General features: G+C 52.6%; 60 non-coding genes across 60 annotated transcripts; all 60 read left to right on the forward strand.

Annotated features, from left to right (window-relative positions):
• Nucleotides 1-61: 61 nt before the first annotated feature.
• LOC122285787 lies at nt 62-180 on the forward strand. Its single transcript, XR_006233137.1, has one exon. It is a non-coding gene; the product is annotated as a 5S ribosomal RNA (ribosomal RNA).
• A 178-nt stretch (nt 181-358) lies between these two features.
• Nucleotides 359-477, forward strand: LOC122285788. Its single transcript, XR_006233138.1, has one exon. It is a non-coding gene; the product is annotated as a 5S ribosomal RNA (ribosomal RNA).
• Nucleotides 478-666: 189 nt separating this feature from the next.
• LOC122285789 lies at nt 667-785 on the forward strand. The gene has a single exon (XR_006233139.1). It is a non-coding gene; the product is annotated as a 5S ribosomal RNA (ribosomal RNA).
• A 189-nt stretch (nt 786-974) lies between these two features.
• Nucleotides 975-1,093, forward strand: LOC122285791. The gene has a single exon (XR_006233141.1). It is a non-coding gene; the product is annotated as a 5S ribosomal RNA (ribosomal RNA).
• A 178-nt stretch (nt 1,094-1,271) lies between these two features.
• On the forward strand, nt 1,272-1,390 carry LOC122288728. Its single transcript, XR_006235980.1, has one exon. It is a non-coding gene; the product is annotated as a 5S ribosomal RNA (ribosomal RNA).
• A 189-nt stretch (nt 1,391-1,579) lies between these two features.
• LOC122285792 lies at nt 1,580-1,698 on the forward strand. Its single transcript, XR_006233142.1, has one exon. It is a non-coding gene; the product is annotated as a 5S ribosomal RNA (ribosomal RNA).
• Nucleotides 1,699-1,887: 189 nt separating this feature from the next.
• On the forward strand, nt 1,888-2,006 carry LOC122285793. The gene has a single exon (XR_006233143.1). It is a non-coding gene; the product is annotated as a 5S ribosomal RNA (ribosomal RNA).
• A 189-nt stretch (nt 2,007-2,195) lies between these two features.
• On the forward strand, nt 2,196-2,314 carry LOC122285794. Its single transcript, XR_006233144.1, has one exon. It is a non-coding gene; the product is annotated as a 5S ribosomal RNA (ribosomal RNA).
• A 178-nt stretch (nt 2,315-2,492) lies between these two features.
• LOC122285795 lies at nt 2,493-2,611 on the forward strand. The gene has a single exon (XR_006233145.1). It is a non-coding gene; the product is annotated as a 5S ribosomal RNA (ribosomal RNA).
• A 189-nt stretch (nt 2,612-2,800) lies between these two features.
• LOC122285796 lies at nt 2,801-2,919 on the forward strand. Its single transcript, XR_006233146.1, has one exon. It is a non-coding gene; the product is annotated as a 5S ribosomal RNA (ribosomal RNA).
• A 178-nt stretch (nt 2,920-3,097) lies between these two features.
• On the forward strand, nt 3,098-3,216 carry LOC122285797. Its single transcript, XR_006233147.1, has one exon. It is a non-coding gene; the product is annotated as a 5S ribosomal RNA (ribosomal RNA).
• A 189-nt stretch (nt 3,217-3,405) lies between these two features.
• LOC122285798 lies at nt 3,406-3,524 on the forward strand. The gene has a single exon (XR_006233148.1). It is a non-coding gene; the product is annotated as a 5S ribosomal RNA (ribosomal RNA).
• A 178-nt stretch (nt 3,525-3,702) lies between these two features.
• Nucleotides 3,703-3,821, forward strand: LOC122285799. The gene has a single exon (XR_006233149.1). It is a non-coding gene; the product is annotated as a 5S ribosomal RNA (ribosomal RNA).
• A 189-nt stretch (nt 3,822-4,010) lies between these two features.
• Nucleotides 4,011-4,129, forward strand: LOC122285800. The gene has a single exon (XR_006233150.1). It is a non-coding gene; the product is annotated as a 5S ribosomal RNA (ribosomal RNA).
• Nucleotides 4,130-4,318: 189 nt separating this feature from the next.
• LOC122285802 lies at nt 4,319-4,437 on the forward strand. Its single transcript, XR_006233152.1, has one exon. It is a non-coding gene; the product is annotated as a 5S ribosomal RNA (ribosomal RNA).
• Nucleotides 4,438-4,615: 178 nt separating this feature from the next.
• On the forward strand, nt 4,616-4,734 carry LOC122288052. Its single transcript, XR_006235329.1, has one exon. It is a non-coding gene; the product is annotated as a 5S ribosomal RNA (ribosomal RNA).
• Nucleotides 4,735-4,923: 189 nt separating this feature from the next.
• Nucleotides 4,924-5,042, forward strand: LOC122285803. Its single transcript, XR_006233153.1, has one exon. It is a non-coding gene; the product is annotated as a 5S ribosomal RNA (ribosomal RNA).
• Nucleotides 5,043-5,231: 189 nt separating this feature from the next.
• LOC122285804 lies at nt 5,232-5,350 on the forward strand. The gene has a single exon (XR_006233154.1). It is a non-coding gene; the product is annotated as a 5S ribosomal RNA (ribosomal RNA).
• A 189-nt stretch (nt 5,351-5,539) lies between these two features.
• LOC122285805 lies at nt 5,540-5,658 on the forward strand. The gene has a single exon (XR_006233155.1). It is a non-coding gene; the product is annotated as a 5S ribosomal RNA (ribosomal RNA).
• A 189-nt stretch (nt 5,659-5,847) lies between these two features.
• LOC122285806 lies at nt 5,848-5,966 on the forward strand. Its single transcript, XR_006233156.1, has one exon. It is a non-coding gene; the product is annotated as a 5S ribosomal RNA (ribosomal RNA).
• Nucleotides 5,967-6,155: 189 nt separating this feature from the next.
• LOC122285807 lies at nt 6,156-6,274 on the forward strand. The gene has a single exon (XR_006233157.1). It is a non-coding gene; the product is annotated as a 5S ribosomal RNA (ribosomal RNA).
• Nucleotides 6,275-6,452: 178 nt separating this feature from the next.
• LOC122288213 lies at nt 6,453-6,571 on the forward strand. Its single transcript, XR_006235484.1, has one exon. It is a non-coding gene; the product is annotated as a 5S ribosomal RNA (ribosomal RNA).
• Nucleotides 6,572-6,760: 189 nt separating this feature from the next.
• On the forward strand, nt 6,761-6,879 carry LOC122285808. Its single transcript, XR_006233158.1, has one exon. It is a non-coding gene; the product is annotated as a 5S ribosomal RNA (ribosomal RNA).
• A 178-nt stretch (nt 6,880-7,057) lies between these two features.
• LOC122285809 lies at nt 7,058-7,176 on the forward strand. Its single transcript, XR_006233159.1, has one exon. It is a non-coding gene; the product is annotated as a 5S ribosomal RNA (ribosomal RNA).
• A 178-nt stretch (nt 7,177-7,354) lies between these two features.
• On the forward strand, nt 7,355-7,473 carry LOC122285810. Its single transcript, XR_006233160.1, has one exon. It is a non-coding gene; the product is annotated as a 5S ribosomal RNA (ribosomal RNA).
• A 189-nt stretch (nt 7,474-7,662) lies between these two features.
• On the forward strand, nt 7,663-7,781 carry LOC122285811. The gene has a single exon (XR_006233161.1). It is a non-coding gene; the product is annotated as a 5S ribosomal RNA (ribosomal RNA).
• Nucleotides 7,782-7,970: 189 nt separating this feature from the next.
• On the forward strand, nt 7,971-8,089 carry LOC122287028. The gene has a single exon (XR_006234336.1). It is a non-coding gene; the product is annotated as a 5S ribosomal RNA (ribosomal RNA).
• Nucleotides 8,090-8,278: 189 nt separating this feature from the next.
• On the forward strand, nt 8,279-8,397 carry LOC122285813. The gene has a single exon (XR_006233163.1). It is a non-coding gene; the product is annotated as a 5S ribosomal RNA (ribosomal RNA).
• Nucleotides 8,398-8,575: 178 nt separating this feature from the next.
• Nucleotides 8,576-8,694, forward strand: LOC122288214. The gene has a single exon (XR_006235485.1). It is a non-coding gene; the product is annotated as a 5S ribosomal RNA (ribosomal RNA).
• Nucleotides 8,695-8,883: 189 nt separating this feature from the next.
• On the forward strand, nt 8,884-9,002 carry LOC122285814. Its single transcript, XR_006233164.1, has one exon. It is a non-coding gene; the product is annotated as a 5S ribosomal RNA (ribosomal RNA).
• A 178-nt stretch (nt 9,003-9,180) lies between these two features.
• On the forward strand, nt 9,181-9,299 carry LOC122285815. The gene has a single exon (XR_006233165.1). It is a non-coding gene; the product is annotated as a 5S ribosomal RNA (ribosomal RNA).
• A 178-nt stretch (nt 9,300-9,477) lies between these two features.
• On the forward strand, nt 9,478-9,596 carry LOC122285816. Its single transcript, XR_006233166.1, has one exon. It is a non-coding gene; the product is annotated as a 5S ribosomal RNA (ribosomal RNA).
• Nucleotides 9,597-9,785: 189 nt separating this feature from the next.
• Nucleotides 9,786-9,904, forward strand: LOC122285817. Its single transcript, XR_006233167.1, has one exon. It is a non-coding gene; the product is annotated as a 5S ribosomal RNA (ribosomal RNA).
• A 189-nt stretch (nt 9,905-10,093) lies between these two features.
• On the forward strand, nt 10,094-10,212 carry LOC122285819. Its single transcript, XR_006233169.1, has one exon. It is a non-coding gene; the product is annotated as a 5S ribosomal RNA (ribosomal RNA).
• Nucleotides 10,213-10,401: 189 nt separating this feature from the next.
• Nucleotides 10,402-10,520, forward strand: LOC122283097. Its single transcript, XR_006230580.1, has one exon. It is a non-coding gene; the product is annotated as a 5S ribosomal RNA (ribosomal RNA).
• Nucleotides 10,521-10,698: 178 nt separating this feature from the next.
• LOC122285820 lies at nt 10,699-10,817 on the forward strand. Its single transcript, XR_006233170.1, has one exon. It is a non-coding gene; the product is annotated as a 5S ribosomal RNA (ribosomal RNA).
• A 189-nt stretch (nt 10,818-11,006) lies between these two features.
• Nucleotides 11,007-11,125, forward strand: LOC122285821. The gene has a single exon (XR_006233171.1). It is a non-coding gene; the product is annotated as a 5S ribosomal RNA (ribosomal RNA).
• A 189-nt stretch (nt 11,126-11,314) lies between these two features.
• On the forward strand, nt 11,315-11,433 carry LOC122285822. The gene has a single exon (XR_006233172.1). It is a non-coding gene; the product is annotated as a 5S ribosomal RNA (ribosomal RNA).
• A 178-nt stretch (nt 11,434-11,611) lies between these two features.
• Nucleotides 11,612-11,730, forward strand: LOC122288215. Its single transcript, XR_006235486.1, has one exon. It is a non-coding gene; the product is annotated as a 5S ribosomal RNA (ribosomal RNA).
• Nucleotides 11,731-11,919: 189 nt separating this feature from the next.
• Nucleotides 11,920-12,038, forward strand: LOC122285823. Its single transcript, XR_006233173.1, has one exon. It is a non-coding gene; the product is annotated as a 5S ribosomal RNA (ribosomal RNA).
• A 178-nt stretch (nt 12,039-12,216) lies between these two features.
• LOC122285825 lies at nt 12,217-12,335 on the forward strand. The gene has a single exon (XR_006233175.1). It is a non-coding gene; the product is annotated as a 5S ribosomal RNA (ribosomal RNA).
• Nucleotides 12,336-12,513: 178 nt separating this feature from the next.
• Nucleotides 12,514-12,632, forward strand: LOC122285826. Its single transcript, XR_006233176.1, has one exon. It is a non-coding gene; the product is annotated as a 5S ribosomal RNA (ribosomal RNA).
• A 189-nt stretch (nt 12,633-12,821) lies between these two features.
• LOC122285827 lies at nt 12,822-12,940 on the forward strand. The gene has a single exon (XR_006233178.1). It is a non-coding gene; the product is annotated as a 5S ribosomal RNA (ribosomal RNA).
• Nucleotides 12,941-13,129: 189 nt separating this feature from the next.
• On the forward strand, nt 13,130-13,248 carry LOC122285828. The gene has a single exon (XR_006233179.1). It is a non-coding gene; the product is annotated as a 5S ribosomal RNA (ribosomal RNA).
• Nucleotides 13,249-13,437: 189 nt separating this feature from the next.
• Nucleotides 13,438-13,556, forward strand: LOC122283098. Its single transcript, XR_006230581.1, has one exon. It is a non-coding gene; the product is annotated as a 5S ribosomal RNA (ribosomal RNA).
• Nucleotides 13,557-13,734: 178 nt separating this feature from the next.
• Nucleotides 13,735-13,853, forward strand: LOC122285829. The gene has a single exon (XR_006233180.1). It is a non-coding gene; the product is annotated as a 5S ribosomal RNA (ribosomal RNA).
• Nucleotides 13,854-14,042: 189 nt separating this feature from the next.
• On the forward strand, nt 14,043-14,161 carry LOC122285830. The gene has a single exon (XR_006233181.1). It is a non-coding gene; the product is annotated as a 5S ribosomal RNA (ribosomal RNA).
• A 189-nt stretch (nt 14,162-14,350) lies between these two features.
• On the forward strand, nt 14,351-14,469 carry LOC122285831. The gene has a single exon (XR_006233182.1). It is a non-coding gene; the product is annotated as a 5S ribosomal RNA (ribosomal RNA).
• Nucleotides 14,470-14,647: 178 nt separating this feature from the next.
• Nucleotides 14,648-14,766, forward strand: LOC122285832. Its single transcript, XR_006233183.1, has one exon. It is a non-coding gene; the product is annotated as a 5S ribosomal RNA (ribosomal RNA).
• A 189-nt stretch (nt 14,767-14,955) lies between these two features.
• LOC122285834 lies at nt 14,956-15,074 on the forward strand. Its single transcript, XR_006233184.1, has one exon. It is a non-coding gene; the product is annotated as a 5S ribosomal RNA (ribosomal RNA).
• A 189-nt stretch (nt 15,075-15,263) lies between these two features.
• On the forward strand, nt 15,264-15,382 carry LOC122285835. The gene has a single exon (XR_006233185.1). It is a non-coding gene; the product is annotated as a 5S ribosomal RNA (ribosomal RNA).
• Nucleotides 15,383-15,560: 178 nt separating this feature from the next.
• Nucleotides 15,561-15,679, forward strand: LOC122285837. The gene has a single exon (XR_006233187.1). It is a non-coding gene; the product is annotated as a 5S ribosomal RNA (ribosomal RNA).
• A 189-nt stretch (nt 15,680-15,868) lies between these two features.
• Nucleotides 15,869-15,987, forward strand: LOC122285838. The gene has a single exon (XR_006233188.1). It is a non-coding gene; the product is annotated as a 5S ribosomal RNA (ribosomal RNA).
• Nucleotides 15,988-16,165: 178 nt separating this feature from the next.
• Nucleotides 16,166-16,284, forward strand: LOC122285839. The gene has a single exon (XR_006233189.1). It is a non-coding gene; the product is annotated as a 5S ribosomal RNA (ribosomal RNA).
• A 178-nt stretch (nt 16,285-16,462) lies between these two features.
• On the forward strand, nt 16,463-16,581 carry LOC122285840. The gene has a single exon (XR_006233190.1). It is a non-coding gene; the product is annotated as a 5S ribosomal RNA (ribosomal RNA).
• A 189-nt stretch (nt 16,582-16,770) lies between these two features.
• LOC122285841 lies at nt 16,771-16,889 on the forward strand. Its single transcript, XR_006233191.1, has one exon. It is a non-coding gene; the product is annotated as a 5S ribosomal RNA (ribosomal RNA).
• Nucleotides 16,890-17,078: 189 nt separating this feature from the next.
• On the forward strand, nt 17,079-17,197 carry LOC122285842. Its single transcript, XR_006233192.1, has one exon. It is a non-coding gene; the product is annotated as a 5S ribosomal RNA (ribosomal RNA).
• A 189-nt stretch (nt 17,198-17,386) lies between these two features.
• Nucleotides 17,387-17,505, forward strand: LOC122283100. The gene has a single exon (XR_006230583.1). It is a non-coding gene; the product is annotated as a 5S ribosomal RNA (ribosomal RNA).
• A 178-nt stretch (nt 17,506-17,683) lies between these two features.
• On the forward strand, nt 17,684-17,802 carry LOC122285843. The gene has a single exon (XR_006233193.1). It is a non-coding gene; the product is annotated as a 5S ribosomal RNA (ribosomal RNA).
• Nucleotides 17,803-17,991: 189 nt separating this feature from the next.
• On the forward strand, nt 17,992-18,110 carry LOC122285844. Its single transcript, XR_006233194.1, has one exon. It is a non-coding gene; the product is annotated as a 5S ribosomal RNA (ribosomal RNA).
• Nucleotides 18,111-18,167: the final 57 nt, after the last annotated feature.

Genomic DNA, 18,167 nt, shown 5'->3' on the forward strand with positions numbered 1-18,167 from the left:
GATAGGCAGGGTGCGGCTAGGTCGTAATAGGATTATATTAGTTTTTCGCTGGTAGCATGATGGGTGCGATCATACCAGCACTAATGCACCGGATCCCATCAGAACTCCGCAGTTAAGCGTGCTTGGGCGAGAGTAGTACTAGGATGGGTGACCTCCTGGGAAGTCCTCGTGTTGCACCCCCCCTTTTTATTTTTACCGCATCTCCGGTCGGATGGACCGGAACGACAACCGGGCAATGGATTCTTAGGAAAATCGCACCGACCCCATCGCTATCAATCAGATCGCCAGTTGGCATGGGATAGGCAGGGTGCGGCTAGGTCGTAATAGGATTATATTAGTTTTTCGCTGGTAGCATGATGGGTGCGATCATACCAGCACTAATGCACCGGATCCCATCAGAACTCCGCAGTTAAGCGTGCTTGGGCGAGAGTAGTACTAGGATGGGTGACCTCCTGGGAAGTCCTCGTGTTGCACCCCCCCTTTTAATTTTTACCGCATCTCTGGTCGGATGGACCGGAACGAGAACCGGGGAATGGATTTTTAGGAAAATCGCACCGACCCCATCGCGTAGCAATGGGTATCGGTCAGATCGCCGGTTGGCATGAGATAGGCAGGGTGCGGCTAGGTCGTAATAGGATTATATTAGTTTTTCGCTGGTAGCATGATGGGTGCGATCATACCAGCACTAATGCACCGGATCCCATCAGAACTCCGCAGTTAAGCGTGCTTGGGCGAGAGTAGTACTAGGATGGGTGACCTCCTGGGAAGTCCTCGTGTTGCACCCCCCCTTTTTATTTTTACCGCATCTCCGGTCGGATGGACCGGAACGACAACCGGGCAATGGATTCTTAGGAAAATCGCACCGACCCCATCGCGTAGCAATGGGTATCGATCAGATCGCCGGTTGGCATGGGATAGGCATGGTGCGGCTAGGTCGTAATAGGATTATATTAGTTTTTCGCTGGTAGCATGATGGGTGCGATCATACCAGCACTAATGCACCGGATCCCATCAGAACTCCGCAGTTAAGCGTGCTTGGGCGAGAGTAGTACTAGGATGGGTGACCTCCTGGGAAGTCCTCGTGTTGCACCCCCCCTTTTTATTTTTACCGCATCTCCGGTCGGATGGACCGGAACGACAACCGGGCAATGGATTCTTAGGAAAATCGCACCGACCCCATCGCTATCAATCAGATCGCCAGTTGGCATGGGATAGGCAGGGTGCGGCTAGGTCGTAATAGGATTATATTAGTTTTTCGCTGGTAGCATGATGGGTGCGATCATACCAGCACTAATGCACCAGATCGCATCAGAACTCCGCAGTTAAGCGTGCTTGGGCGAGAGTAGTACTAGGATGGGTGACCTCCTGGGAAGTCCTCGTGTTGCACCCCCCCTTTTAATTTTTACCGCATCTCTGGTCGGATGGACCGGAACGAGAACCAGGGAATGGATTTTTAGGAAAATCGCACCGACCCCATCGCGTAGCGATGGGTATCGGTCAGATCGCCGGTTGGCATGAGATAGGCAGGGTGCGGCTAGGTCGTAATAGGATTATATTAGTTTTGCGCTGGTAGCATGATGGGTGCGATCATACCAGCACTAATGCACCGGATCCCATCAGAACTCCGCAGTTAAGCGTGCTTGGGCGAGAGTAGTACTAGGATGGGTGACCTCCTGGGAAGTCCTCGTGTTGCACCCCCCCTTTTAATTTTTACCGCATCTCTGGTCGGATGGACCGGAACGAGAACCAGGGAATGGATTTTTAGGAAAATCGCACCGACCCCATCGCGTAGCAATGGGTATCGGTCAGATCGCCGGTTGGCATGAGATAGGCAGGGTGCGGCTAGGTCGTAATAGGATTATATTAGTTTTTCGCTGGTAGCATGATGGGTGCGATCATACCAGCACTAATGCACCGGATCCCATCAGAACTCCGCAGTTAAGCGTGCTTGGGCGAGAGTAGTACTAGGATGGGTGACCTCCTGGGAAGTCCTCGTGTTGCACCCCCCCTTTTAATTTTTACCGCATCTCTGGTCGGATGGACCGGAACGAGAACCAGGGAATGGATTTTTAGGAAAATCGCACCGACCCCATCGCGTAGCAATGGGTATCGGTCAGATCGCCGGTTGGCATGAGATAGGCAGGGTGCGGCTAGGTCGTAATAGGATTATATTAGTTTTTCGCTGGTAGCATGATGGGTGCGATCATACCAGCACTAATGCACCGGATCCCATCAGAACTCCGCAGTTAAGCGTGCTTGGGCGAGAGTAGTACTAGGATGGGTGACCTCCTGGGAAGTCCTCGTGTTGCACCCCCCCTTTTTATTTTTACCGCATCTCCGGTCGGATGGACCGGAACGACAACCGGGCAATGGATTCTTAGGAAAATCGCACCGACCCCATCGCTATCAATCAGATCGCCAGTTGGCATGGGATAGGCAGGGTGCGGCTAGGTCGTAATAGGATTATATTAGTTTTTCGCTGGTAGCATGATGGGTGCGATCATACCAGCACTAATGCACCGGATCCCATCAGAACTCCGCAGTTAAGCGTGCTTGGGCGAGAGTAGTACTAGGATGGGTGACCTCCTGGGAAGTCCTCGTGTTGCACCCCCCCTTTTAATTTTTACCGCATCTCTGGTCGGATGGACCGGAACGAGAACCGGGGAATGGATTTTTAGGAAAATCGCACCGACCCCATCGCGTAGCAATGGGTATCGGTCAGATCGCCGGTTGGCATGAGATAGGCAGGGTGCGGCTAGGTCGTAATAGGATTATATTAGTTTTTCGCTGGTAGCATGATGGGTGCGATCATACCAGCACTAATGCACCGGATCCCATCAGAACTCCGCAGTTAAGCGTGCTTGGGCGAGAGTAGTACTAGGATGGGTGACCTCCTGGGAAGTCCTCGTGTTGCACCCCCCCTTTTTATTTTTACCGCATCTCCGGTCGGATGGACCGGAACGACAACCGGGCAATGGATTCTTAGGAAAATCGCACCGACCCCATCGCTATCAATCAGATCGCCAGTTGGCATGGGATAGGCAGGGTGCGGCTAGGTCGTAATAGGATTATATTAGTTTTTCGCTGGTAGCATGATGGGTGCGATCATACCAGCACTAATGCACCGGATCCCATCAGAACTCCGCAGTTAAGCGTGCTTGGGCGAGAGTAGTACTAGGATGGGTGACCTCCTGGGAAGTCCTCGTGTTGCACCCCCCCTTTTAATTTTTACCGCATCTCTGGTCGGATGGACCGGAACGAGAACCGGGGAATGGATTTTTAGGAAAATCGCACCGACCCCATCGCGTAGCAATGGGTATCGGTCAGATCGCCGGTTGGCATGAGATAGGCAGGGTGCGGCTAGGTCGTAATAGGATTATATTAGTTTTTCGCTGGTAGCATGATGGGTGCGATCATACCAGCACTAATGCACCGGATCCCATCAGAACTCCGCAGTTAAGCGTGCTTGGGCGAGAGTAGTACTAGGATGGGTGACCTCCTGGGAAGTCCTCGTGTTGCACCCCCCCTTTTTATTTTTACCGCATCTCCGGTCGGATGGACCGGAACGACAACCGGGCAATGGATTCTTAGGAAAATCGCACCGACCCCATCGCTATCAATCAGATCGCCAGTTGGCATGGGATAGGCAGGGTGCGGCTAGGTCGTAATAGGATTATATTAGTTTTTCGCTGGTAGCATGATGGGTGCGATCATACCAGCACTAATGCACCGGATCCCATCAGAACTCCGCAGTTAAGCGTGCTTGGGCGAGAGTAGTACTAGGATGGGTGACCTCCTGGGAAGTCCTCGTGTTGCACCCCCCCTTTTAATTTTTACCGCATCTCTGGTCGGATGGACCGGAACGAGAACCGGGGAATGGATTTTTAGGAAAATCGCACCGACCCCATCGCGTAGCAATGGGTATCGGTCAGATCGCCGGTTGGCATGAGATAGGCAGGGTGCGGCTAGGTCGTAATAGGATTATATTAGTTTTTCGCTGGTAGCATGATGGGTGCGATCATACCAGCACTAATGCACCGGATCCCATCAGAACTCCGCAGTTAAGCGTGCTTGGGCGAGAGTAGTACTAGGATGGGTGACCTCCTGGGAAGTCCTCGTGTTGCACCCCCCCTTTTTATTTTTACCGCATCTCCGGTCGGATGGACCGGAACGACAACCGGGCAATGGATTCTTAGGAAAATCGCACCGACCCCATCGCGTAGCAATGGGTATCGATCAGATCGCCGGTTGGCATGGGATAGGCATGGTGCGGCTAGGTCGTAATAGGATTATATTAGTTTTTCGCTGGTAGCATGATGGGTGCGATCATACCAGCACTAATGCACCGGATCCCATCAGAACTCCGCAGTTAAGCGTGCTTGGGCGAGAGTAGTACTAGGATGGGTGACCTCCTGGGAAGTCCTCGTGTTGCACCCCCCCTTTTTATTTTTACCGCATCTCCGGTCGGATGGACCGGAACGACAACCGGGCAATGGATTCTTAGGAAAATCGCACCGACCCCATCGCTATCAATCAGATCGCCAGTTGGCATGGGATAGGCAGGGTGCGGCTAGGTCGTAATAGGATTATATTAGTTTTTCGCTGGTAGCATGATGGGTGCGATCATACCAGCACTAATGCACCGGATCGCATCAGAACTCCGCAGTTAAGCGTGCTTGGGCGAGAGTAGTACTAGGATGGGTGACCTCCTGGGAAGTCCTCGTGTTGCACCCCCCCTTTTAATTTTTACCGCATCTCTGGTCGGATGGACCGGAACGAGAACCAGGGAATGGATTTTTAGGAAAATCGCACCGACCCCATCGCGTAGCGATGGGTATCGGTCAGATCGCCGGTTGGCATGAGATAGGCAGGGTGCGGCTAGGTCGTAATAGGATTATATTAGTTTTGCGCTGGTAGCATGATGGGTGCGATCATACCAGCACTAATGCACCGGATCCCATCAGAACTCCGCAGTTAAGCGTGCTTGGGCGAGAGTAGTACTAGGATGGGTGACCTCCTGGGAAGTCCTCGTGTTGCACCCCCCCTTTTAATTTTTACCGCATCTCTGGTCGGATGGACCGGAACGAGAACCAGGGAATGGATTTTTAGGAAAATCGCACCGACCCCATCGCGTAGCAATGGGTATCGGTCAGATCGCCGGTTGGCATGAGATAGGCAGGGTGCGGCTAGGTCGTAATAGGATTATATTAGTTTTTCGCTGGTAGCATGATGGGTGCGATCATACCAGCACTAATGCACCGGATCCCATCAGAACTCCGCAGTTAAGCGTGCTTGGGCGAGAGTAGTACTAGGATGGGTGACCTCCTGGGAAGTCCTCGTGTTGCACCCCCCCTTTTAATTTTTACCGCATCTCTGGTCGGATGGACCGGAACGAGAACCAGGGAATGGATTTTTAGGAAAATCGCACCGACCCCATCGCGTAGCAATGGGTATCGGTCAGATCGCCGGTTGGCATGAGATAGGCAGGGTGCGGCTAGGTCGTAATAGGATTATATTAGTTTTTCGCTGGTAGCATGATGGGTGCGATCATACCAGCACTAATGCACCGGATCCCATCAGAACTCCGCAGTTAAGCGTGCTTGGGCGAGAGTAGTACTAGGATGGGTGACCTCCTGGGAAGTCCTCGTGTTGCACCCCCCCTTTTTATTTTTACCGCATCTCCGGTCGGATGGACCGGAACGACAACCGGGCAATGGATTCTTAGGAAAATCGCACCGACCCCATCGCGTAGCAATGGGTATCGATCAGATCGCCGGTTGGCATGGGATAGGCATGGTGCGGCTAGGTCGTAATAGGATTATATTAGTTTTTCGCTGGTAGCATGATGGGTGCGATCATACCAGCACTAATGCACCGGATCCCATCAGAACTCCGCAGTTAAGCGTGCTTGGGCGAGAGTAGTACTAGGATGGGTGACCTCCTGGGAAGTCCTCGTGTTGCACCCCCCCTTTTTATTTTTACCGCATCTCCGGTCGGATGGACCGGAACGACAACCGGGCAATGGATTCTTAGGAAAATCGCACCGACCCCATCGCGTAGCAATGGGTATCGATCAGATCGCCGGTTGGCATGGGATAGGCATGGTGCGGCTAGGTCGTAATAGGATTATATTAGTTTTTCGCTGGTAGCATGATGGGTGCGATCATACCAGCACTAATGCACCGGATCCCATCAGAACTCCGCAGTTAAGCGTGCTTGGGCGAGAGTAGTACTAGGATGGGTGACCTCCTGGGAAGTCCTCGTGTTGCACCCCCCCTTTTTATTTTTACCGCATCTCCGGTCGGATGGACCGGAACGACAACCGGGCAATGGATTCTTAGGAAAATCGCACCGACCCCATCGCTATCAATCAGATCGCCAGTTGGCATGGGATAGGCAGGGTGCGGCTAGGTCGTAATAGGATTATATTAGTTTTTCGCTGGTAGCATGATGGGTGCGATCATACCAGCACTAATGCACCGGATCCCATCAGAACTCAGCAGTTAAGCGTGCTTGGGCGAGAGTAGTACTAGGATGGGTGACCTCCTGGGAAGTCCTCGTGTTGCACCCCCCCTTTTAATTTTTACCGCATCTCTGGTCGGATGGACCGGAACGAGAACCAGGGAATGGATTTTTAGGAAAATCGCACCGACCCCATCGCGTAGCGATGGGTATCGGTCAGATCGCCGGTTGGCATGAGATAGGCAGGGTGCGGCTAGGTCGTAATAGGATTATATTAGTTTTGCGCTGGTAGCATGATGGGTGCGATCATACCAGCACTAATGCACCGGATCCCATCAGAACTCCGCAGTTAAGCGTGCTTGGGCGAGAGTAGTACTAGGATGGGTGACCTCCTGGGAAGTCCTCGTGTTGCACCCCCCCTTTTTATTTTTACCGCATCTCCGGTCGGATGGACCGGAACGACAACCGGGCAATGGATTCTTAGGAAAATCGCACCGACCCCATCGCTATCAATCAGATCGCCAGTTGGCATGGGATAGGCAGGGTGCGGCTAGGTCGTAATAGGATTATATTAGTTTTTCGCTGGTAGCATGATGGGTGCGATCATACCAGCACTAATGCACCGGATCCCATCAGAACTCCGCAGTTAAGCGTGCTTGGGCGAGAGTAGTACTAGGATGGGTGACCTCCTGGGAAGTCCTCGTGTTGCACCCCCCCTTTTTATTTTTACCGCATCTCCGGTCTGATGGACCGGAACGACAACCGGGCAATGGATTCTTAGGAAAATCGCACCGACCCCATCGCTATCAATCAGATCGCCAGTTGGCATGGGATAGGCAGGGTGCGGCTAGGTCGTAATAGGATTATATTAGTTTTTCGCTGGTAGCATGATGGGTGCGATCATACCAGCACTAATGCACCGGATCCCATCAGAACTCCGCAGTTAAGCGTGCTTGGGCGAGAGTAGTACTAGGATGGGTGACCTCCTGGGAAGTCCTCGTGTTGCACCCCCCCTTTTAATTTTTACCGCATCTCTGGTCGGATGGACCGGAACGAGAACCAGGGAATGGATTTTTAGGAAAATCGCACCGACCCCATCGCGTAGCGATGGGTATCGGTCAGATCGCCGGTTGGCATGAGATAGGCAGGGTGCGGCTAGGTCGTAATAGGATTATATTAGTTTTGCGCTGGTAGCATGATGGGTGCGATCATACCAGCACTAATGCACCGGATCCCATCAGAACTCCGCAGTTAAGCGTGCTTGGGCGAGAGTAGTACTAGGATGGGTGACCTCCTGGGAAGTCCTCGTGTTGCACCCCCCCTTTTAATTTTTACCGCATCTCTGGTCGGATGGACCGGAACGAGAACCAGGGAATGGATTTTTAGGAAAATCGCACCGACCCCAGCGCGTAGCAATGGGTATCGGTCAGATCGCCGGTTGGCATGAGATAGGCAGGGTGCGGCTAGGTCGTAATAGGATTATATTAGTTTTTCGCTGGTAGCATGATGGGTGCGATCATACCAGCACTAATGCACCGGATCCCATCTGAACTCCGCAGTTAAGCGTGCTTGGGCGAGAGTAGTACTAGGATGGGTGACCTCCTGGGAAGTCCTCGTGTTGCACCCCCCCTTTTTATTTTTACCGCATCTCCGGTCGGATGGACCGGAACGACAACCGGGCAATGGATTCTTAGGAAAATCGCACCGACCCCATCGCGTAGCAATGGGTATCGATCAGATCGCCGGTTGGCATGGGATAGGCATGGTGCGGCTAGGTCGTAATAGGATTATATTAGTTTTTCGCTGGTAGCATGATGGGTGCGATCATACCAGCACTAATGCACCGGATCCCATCAGAACTCCGCAGTTAAGCGTGCTTGGGCGAGAGTAGTACTAGGATGGGTGACCTCCTGGGAAGTCCTCGTGTTGCACCCCCCCTTTTTATTTTTACCGCATCTCCGGTCGGATGGACCGGAACGACAACCGGGCAATGGATTCTTAGGAAAATCGCACCGACCCCATCGCTATCAATCAGATCGCCAGTTGGCATGGGATAGGCAGGGTGCGGCTAGGTCGTAATAGGATTATATTAGTTTTTCGCTGGTAGCATGATGGGTGCGATCATACCAGCACTAATGCACCGGATCCCATCAGAACTCAGCAGTTAAGCGTGCTTGGGCGAGAGTAGTACTAGGATGGGTGACCTCCTGGGAAGTCCTCGTGTTGCACCCCCCCTTTTAATTTTTACCGCATCTCTGGTCGGATGGACCGGAACGAGAACCAGGGAATGGATTTTTAGGAAAATCGCACCGACCCCATCGCGTAGCGATGGGTATCGGTCAGATCGCCGGTTGGCATGAGATAGGCAGGGTGCGGCTAGGTCGTAATAGGATTATATTAGTTTTGCGCTGGTAGCATGATGGGTGCGATCATACCAGCACTAATGCACCGGATCCCATCAGAACTCCGCAGTTAAGCGTGCTTGGGCGAGAGTAGTACTAGGATGGGTGACCTCCTGGGAAGTCCTCGTGTTGCACCCCCCCTTTTTATTTTTACCGCATCTCCGGTCGGATGGACCGGAACGACAACCGGGCAATGGATTCTTAGGAAAATCGCACCGACCCCATCGCTATCAATCAGATCGCCAGTTGGCATGGGATAGGCAGGGTGCGGCTAGGTCGTAATAGGATTATATTAGTTTTTCGCTGGTAGCATGATGGGTGCGATCATACCAGCACTAATGCACCGGATCCCATCAGAACTCCGCAGTTAAGCGTGCTTGGGCGAGAGTAGTACTAGGATGGGTGACCTCCTGGGAAGTCCTCGTGTTGCACCCCCCCTTTTTATTTTTACCGCATCTCCGGTCTGATGGACCGGAACGACAACCGGGCAATGGATTCTTAGGAAAATCGCACCGACCCCATCGCTATCAATCAGATCGCCAGTTGGCATGGGATAGGCAGGGTGCGGCTAGGTCGTAATAGGATTATATTAGTTTTTCGCTGGTAGCATGATGGGTGCGATCATACCAGCACTAATGCACCGGATCCCATCAGAACTCCGCAGTTAAGCGTGCTTGGGCGAGAGTAGTACTAGGATGGGTGACCTCCTGGGAAGTCCTCGTGTTGCACCCCCCCTTTTAATTTTTACCGCATCTCTGGTCGGATGGACCGGAACGAGAACCAGGGAATGGATTTTTAGGAAAATCGCACCGACCCCATCGCGTAGCGATGGGTATCGGTCAGATCGCCGGTTGGCATGAGATAGGCAGGGTGCGGCTAGGTCGTAATAGGATTATATTAGTTTTGCGCTGGTAGCATGATGGGTGCGATCATACCAGCACTAATGCACCGGATCCCATCAGAACTCCGCAGTTAAGCGTGCTTGGGCGAGAGTAGTACTAGGATGGGTGACCTCCTGGGAAGTCCTCGTGTTGCACCCCCCCTTTTAATTTTTACCGCATCTCTGGTCGGATGGACCGGAACGAGAACCAGGGAATGGATTTTTAGGAAAATCGCACCGACCCCAGCGCGTAGCAATGGGTATCGGTCAGATCGCCGGTTGGCATGAGATAGGCAGGGTGCGGCTAGGTCGTAATAGGATTATATTAGTTTTTCGCTGGTAGCATGATGGGTGCGATCATACCAGCACTAATGCACCGGATCCCATCAGAACTCCGCAGTTAAGCGTGCTTGGGCGAGAGTAGTACTAGGATGGGTGACCTCCTGGGAAGTCCTCGTGTTGCACCCCCCCTTTTTATTTTTACCGCATCTCCGGTCGGATGGACCGGAACGACAACCGGGCAATGGATTCTTAGGAAAATCGCACCGACCCCATCGCGTAGCAATGGGTATCGATCAGATCGCCGGTTGGCATGGGATAGGCATGGTGCGGCTAGGTCGTAATAGGATTATATTAGTTTTTCGCTGGTAGCATGATGGGTGCGATCCTACCAGCACTAATGCACCGGATCCCATCAGAACTCAGCAGTTAAGCGTGCTTGGGCGAGAGTAGTACTAGGATGGGTGACCTCCTGGGAAGTCCTCGTGTTGCACCCCCCCTTTTTATTTTTACCGCATCTCCGGTCTGATGGACCGGAACGACAACCGGGCAATGGATTCTTAGGAAAATCGCACCGACCCCATCGCTATCAATCAGATCGCCAGTTGGCATGGGATAGGCAGGGTGCGGCTAGGTCGTAATAGGATTATATTAGTTTTTCGCTGGTAGCATGATGGGTGCGATCATACCAGCACTAATGCACCGGATCCCATCAGAACTCCGCAGTTAAGCGTGCTTGGGCGAGAGTAGTACTAGGATGGGTGACCTCCTGGGAAGTCCTCGTGTTGCACCCCCCCTTTTAATTTTTACCGCATCTCTGGTCGGATGGACCGGAACGAGAACCAGGGAATGGATTTTTAGGAAAATCGCACCGACCCCATCGCGTAGCAATGGGTATCGGTCAGATCGCCGGTTGGCATGAGATAGGCAGGGTGCGGCTAGGTCGTAATAGGATTATATTAGTTTTTCGCTGGTAGCATGATGGGTGCGATCATACCAGCACTAATGCACCGGATCCCATCAGAACTCCGCAGTTAAGCGTGCTTGGGCGAGAGTAGTACTAGGATGGGTGACCTCCTGGGAAGTCCTCGTGTTGCACCCCCCCTTTTAATTTTTACCGCATCTCTGGTCGGATGGACCGGAACGAGAACCAGGGAATGGATTTTTAGGAAAATCGCACCGACCCCATCGCGTAGCAATGGGTATCGGTCAGATCGCCGGTTGGCATGAGATAGGCAGGGTGCGGCTAGGTCGTAATAGGATTATATTAGTTTTTCGCTGGTAGCATGATGGGTGCGATCATACCAGCACTAATGCACCGGATCCCATCAGAACTCCGCAGTTAAGCGTGCTTGGGCGAGAGTAGTACTAGGATGGGTGACCTCCTGGGAAGTCCTCGTGTTGCACCCCCCCTTTTTATTTTTACCGCATCTCCGGTCGGATGGACCGGAACGACAACCGGGCAATGGATTCTTAGGAAAATCGCACCGACCCCATCGCTATCAATCAGATCGCCAGTTGGCATGGGATAGGCAGGGTGCGGCTAGGTCGTAATAGGATTATATTAGTTTTTCGCTGGTAGCATGATGGGTGCGATCATACCAGCACTAATGCACCGGATCCCATCAGAACTCAGCAGTTAAGCGTGCTTGGGCGAGAGTAGTACTAGGATGGGTGACCTCCTGGGAAGTCCTCGTGTTGCACCCCCCCTTTTAATTTTTACCGCATCTCTGGTCGGATGGACCGGAACGAGAACCAGGGAATGGATTTTTAGGAAAATCGCACCGACCCCATCGCGTAGCGATGGGTATCGGTCAGATCGCCGGTTGGCATGAGATAGGCAGGGTGCGGCTAGGTCGTAATAGGATTATATTAGTTTTGCGCTGGTAGCATGATGGGTGCGATCATACCAGCACTAATGCACCGGATCCCATCAGAACTCCGCAGTTAAGCGTGCTTGGGCGAGAGTAGTACTAGGATGGGTGACCTCCTGGGAAGTCCTCGTGTTGCACCCCCCCTTTTTATTTTTACCGCATCTCCGGTCGGATGGACCGGAACGACAACCGGGCAATGGATTCTTAGGAAAATCGCACCGACCCCATCGCTATCAATCAGATCGCCAGTTGGCATGGGATAGGCAGGGTGCGGCTAGGTCGTAATAGGATTATATTAGTTTTTCGCTGGTAGCATGATGGGTGCGATCATACCAGCACTAATGCACCGGATCCCATCAGAACTCCGCAGTTAAGCGTGCTTGGGCGAGAGTAGTACTAGGATGGGTGACCTCCTGGGAAGTCCTCGTGTTGCACCCCCCCTTTTTATTTTTACCGCATCTCCGGTCTGATGGACCGGAACGACAACCGGGCAATGGATTCTTAGGAAAATCGCACCGACCCCATCGCTATCAATCAGATCGCCAGTTGGCATGGGATAGGCAGGGTGCGGCTAGGTCGTAATAGGATTATATTAGTTTTTCGCTGGTAGCATGATGGGTGCGATCATACCAGCACTAATGCACCGGATCCCATCAGAACTCCGCAGTTAAGCGTGCTTGGGCGAGAGTAGTACTAGGATGGGTGACCTCCTGGGAAGTCCTCGTGTTGCACCCCCCCTTTTAATTTTTACCGCATCTCTGGTCGGATGGACCGGAACGAGAACCAGGGAATGGATTTTTAGGAAAATCGCACCGACCCCATCGCGTAGCGATGGGTATCGGTCAGATCGCCGGTTGGCATGAGATAGGCAGGGTGCGGCTAGGTCGTAATAGGATTATATTAGTTTTGCGCTGGTAGCATGATGGGTGCGATCATACCAGCACTAATGCACCGGATCCCATCAGAACTCCGCAGTTAAGCGTGCTTGGGCGAGAGTAGTACTAGGATGGGTGACCTCCTGGGAAGTCCTCGTGTTGCACCCCCCCTTTTAATTTTTACCGCATCTCTGGTCGGATGGACCGGAACGAGAACCAGGGAATGGATTTTTAGGAAAATCGCACCGACCCCAGCGCGTAGCAATGGGTATCGGTCAGATCGCCGGTTGGCATGAGATAGGCAGGGTGCGGCTAGGTCGTAATAGGATTATATTAGTTTTTCGCTGGTAGCATGATGGGTGCGATCATACCAGCACTAATGCACCGGATCCCATCAGAACTCCGCAGTTAAGCGTGCTTGGGCGAGAGTAGTACTAGGATGGGTGACCTCCTGGGAAGTCCTCGTGTTGCACCCCCCCTTTTTATTTTTACCGCATCTCCGGTCGGATGGACCGGAACGACAACCGGGCAATGGATTCTTAGGAAAATCGCACCGACCCCATCGCGTAGCAATGGGTATCGATCAGATCGCCGGTTGGCATGGGATAGGCATGGTGCGGCTAGGTCGTAATAGGATTATATTAGTTTTTCGCTGGTAGCATGATGGGTGCGATCCTACCAGCACTAATGCACCGGATCCCATCAGAACTCAGCAGTTAAGCGTGCTTGGGCGAGAGTAGTACTAGGATGGGTGACCTCCTGGGAAGTCCTCGTGTTGCACCCCCCCTTTTTATTTTTACCGCATCTCCGGTCTGATGGACCGGAACGACAACCGGGCAATGGATTCTTAGGAAAATCGCACCGACCCCATCGCTATCAATCAGATCGCCAGTTGGCATGGGATAGGCAGGGTGCGGCTAGGTCGTAATAGGATTATATTAGTTTTTCGCTGGTAGCATGATGGGTGCGATCATACCAGCACTAATGCACCGGATCCCATCAGAACTCCGCAGTTAAGCGTGCTTGGGCGAGAGTAGTACTAGGATGGGTGACCTCCTGGGAAGTCCTCGTGTTGCACCCCCCCTTTTAATTTTTACCGCATCTCTGGTCGGATGGACCGGAACGAGAACCAGGGAATGGATTTTTAGGAAAATCGCACCGACCCCATCGCGTAGCAATGGGTATCGGTCAGATCGCCGGTTGGCATGAGATAGGCAGGGTGCGGCTAGGTCGTAATAGGATTATATTAGTTTTTCGCTGGTAGCATGATGGGTGCGATCATACCAGCACTAATGCACCGGATCCCATCAGAACTCCGCAGTTAAGCGTGCTTGGGCGAGAGTAGTACTAGGATGGGTGACCTCCTGGGAAGTCCTCGTGTTGCACCCCCCCTTTTAATTTTTACCGCATCTCTGGTCGGATGGACCGGAACGAGAACCAGGGAATGGATTTTTAGGAAAATCGCACCGACCCCATCGCGTAGCAATGGGTATCGGTCAGATCGCCGGTTGGCATGAGATAGGCAGGGTGCGGCTAGGTCGTAATAGGATTATATTAGTTTTTCGCTGGTAGCATGATGGGTGCGATCATACCAGCACTAATGCACCGGATCCCATCAGAACTCCGCAGTTAAGCGTGCTTGGGCGAGAGTAGTACTAGGATGGGTGACCTCCTGGGAAGTCCTCGTGTTGCACCCCCCCTTTTTATTTTTACCGCATCTCCGGTCGGATGGACCGGAACGACAACCGGGCAATGGATTCTTAGGAAAATCGCACCGACCCCATCGCTATCAATCAGATCGCCAGTTGGCATGGGATAGGCAGGGTGCGGCTAGGTCGTAATAGGATTATATTAGTTTTTCGCTGGTAGCATGATGGGTGCGATCATACCAGCACTAATGCACCGGATCCCATCAGAACTCCGCAGTTAAGCGTGCTTGGGCGAGAGTAGTACTAGGATGGGTGACCTCCTGGGAAGTCCTCGTGTTGCACCCCCCCTTTTAATTTTTACCGCATCTCTGGTCGGATGGACCGGAACGAGAACCGGGGAATGGATTTTTAGGAAAATCGCACCGACCCCATCGCGTAGCAATGGGTATCGGTCAGATCGCCGGTTGGCATGAGATAGGCAGGGTGCGGCTAGGTCGTAATAGGATTATATTAGTTTTTCGCTGGTAGCATGATGGGTGCGATCATACCAGCACTAATGCACCGGATCCCATCAGAACTCCGCAGTTAAGCGTGCTTGGGCGAGAGTAGTACTAGGATGGGTGACCTCCTGGGAAGTCCTCGTGTTGCACCCCCCCTTTTTATTTTTACCGCATCTCCGGTCGGATGGACCGGAACGACAACCGGGCAATGGATTCTTAGGAAAATCGCACCGACCCCATCGCGTAGCAATGGGTATCGATCAGATCGCCGGTTGGCATGGGATAGGCATGGTGCGGCTAGGTCGTAATAGGATTATATTAGTTTTTCGCTGGTAGCATGATGGGTGCGATCATACCAGCACTAATGCACCGGATCCCATCAGAACTCCGCAGTTAAGCGTGCTTGGGCGAGAGTAGTACTAGGATGGGTGACCTCCTGGGAAGTCCTCGTGTTGCACCCCCCCTTTTTATTTTTACCGCATCTCCGGTCGGATGGACCGGAACGACAACCGGGCAATGGATTCTTAGGAAAATCGCACCGACCCCATCGCTATCAATCAGATCGCCAGTTGGCATGGGATAGGCAGGGTGCGGCTAGGTCGTAATAGGATTATATTAGTTTTTCGCTGGTAGCATGATGGGTGCGATCATACCAGCACTAATGCACCGGATCCCATCAGAACTCCGCAGTTAAGCGTGCTTGGGCGAGAGTAGTACTAGGATGGGTGACCTCCTGGGAAGTCCTCGTGTTGCACCCCCCCTTTTAATTTTTACCGCATCTCTGGTCGGATGGACCGGAACGAGAACCAGGGAATGGATTTTTAGGAAAATCGCACCGACCCCATCGCGTAGCGATGGGTATCGGTCAGATCGCCGGTTGGCATGAGATAGGCAGGGTGCGGCTAGGTCGTAATAGGATTATATTAGTTTTGCGCTGGTAGCATGATGGGTGCGATCATACCAGCACTAATGCACCGGATCCCATCAGAACTCCGCAGTTAAGCGTGCTTGGGCGAGAGTAGTACTAGGATGGGTGACCTCCTGGGAAGTCCTCGTGTTGCACCCCCCCTTTTTATTTTTACCGCATCTCCGGTCGGATGGACCGGAACGACAACCGGGCAATGGATTCTTAGGAAAATCGCACCGACCCCATCGCTATCAATCAGATCGCCAGTTGGCATGGGATAGGCAGGGTGCGGCTAGGTCGTAATAGGATTATATTAGTTTTTCGCTGGTAGCATGATGGGTGCGATCATACCAGCACTAATGCACCGGATCCCATCAGAACTCCGCAGTTAAGCGTGCTTGGGCGAGAGTAGTACTAGGATGGGTGACCTCCTGGGAAGTCCTCGTGTTGCACCCCCCCTTTTTATTTTTACCGCATCTCCGGTCTGATGGACCGGAACGACAACCGGGCAATGGATTCTTAGGAAAATCGCACCGACCCCATCGCTATCAATCAGATCGCCAGTTGGCATGGGATAGGCAGGGTGCGGCTAGGTCGTAATAGGATTATATTAGTTTTTCGCTGGTAGCATGATGGGTGCGATCATACCAGCACTAATGCACCGGATCCCATCAGAACTCCGCAGTTAAGCGTGCTTGGGCGAGAGTAGTACTAGGATGGGTGACCTCCTGGGAAGTCCTCGTGTTGCACCCCCCATTTTAATTTTTACCGCATCTCTGGTCGGATGGACCGGAACGAGAACCAGGGAATGGATTTTTAGGAAAATCGCACCGACCCCATCGCATAGCGATGGGTATCGGTCAGATCGCCGGTTGGCATGAGATAGGCAGGGTGCGGCTAGGTCGTAATAGGATTATATTAGTTTTGCGCTGGTAGCATGATGGGTGCGATCATACCAGCACTAATGCACCGGATCCCATCAGAACTCCGCAGTTAAGCGTGCTTGGGCGAGAGTAGTACTAGGATGGGTGACCTCCTGGGAAGTCCTCGTGTTGCACCCCCCCTTTTAATTTTTACCGCATCTCTGGTCGGATGGACCGGAACTAGAACCAGGGAATGGATTTTTAGGAAAATCGCACCGACCCCATCGCGTAGCAATGGGTATCGGTCAGATCGCCGGTTGGCATGAGATAGGCAGGGTGCGGCTAGGTCGTAATAGGATTATATTAGTTTTTCGCTGGTAGCATGATGGGTGCGATCATACCAGCACTAATGCACCGGATCCCATCAGAACTCCGCAGTTAAGCGTGCTTGGGCGAGAGTAGTACTAGGATGGGTGACCTCCTGGGAAGTCCTCGTGTTGCACCCCCCCTTTTTATTTTTACCGCATCTCCGGTCGGATGGACCGGAACGACAACCGGGCAATGGATTCTTAGGAAAATCGCACCGACCCCATCGCGTAGCAATGGGTATCGATCAGATCGCCGGTTGGCATGGGATAGGCATGGTGCGGCTAGGTCGTAATAGGATTATATTAGTTTTTCGCTGGTAGCATGATGGGTGCGATCCTACCAGCACTAATGCACCGGATCCCATCAGAACTCAGCAGTTAAGCGTGCTTGGGCGAGAGTAGTACTAGGATGGGTGACCTCCTGGGAAGTCCTCGTGTTGCACCCCCCCTTTTTATTTTTACCGCATCTCCGGTCTGATGGACCGGAACGACAACCGGGCAATGGATTCTTAGGAAAATCGCACCGACCCCATCGCTATCAATCAGATCGCCAGTTGGCATGGGATAGGCAGGGTGCGGCTAGGTCGTAATAGGATTATATTAGTTTTTCGCTGGTAGCATGATGGGTGCGATCATACCAGCACTAATGCACCGGATCCCATCAGAACTCCGCAGTTAAGCGTGCTTGGGCGAGAGTAGTACTAGGATGGGTGACCTCCTGGGAAGTCCTCGTGTTGCACCCCCCCTTTTAATTTTTACCGCATCTCTGGTCGGATGGACCGGAACGAGAACCAGGGAATGGATTTTTAGGAAAATCGCACCGACCCCATCGCGTAGCGATGGGTATCGGTCAGATCGCCGGTTGGCATGAGATAGGCAGGGTGCGGCTAGGTCGTAATAGGATTATATTAGTTTTGCGCTGGTAGCATGATGGGTGCGATCATACCAGCACTAATGCACCGGATCCCATCAGAACTCCGCAGTTAAGCGTGCTTGGGCGAGAGTAGTACTAGGATGGGTGACCTCCTGGGAAGTCCTCGTGTTGCACCCCCCCTTTTTATTTTTACCGCATCTCCGGTCGGATGGACCGGAACGACAACCGGGCAAT

Source organism: Carya illinoinensis, chromosome 11, assembly GCF_018687715.1.
Source record: "Carya illinoinensis cultivar Pawnee chromosome 11, C.illinoinensisPawnee_v1, whole genome shotgun sequence".
In the NCBI taxonomy this organism is placed as follows: domain Eukaryota; kingdom Viridiplantae; phylum Streptophyta; class Magnoliopsida; order Fagales; family Juglandaceae; genus Carya; species Carya illinoinensis.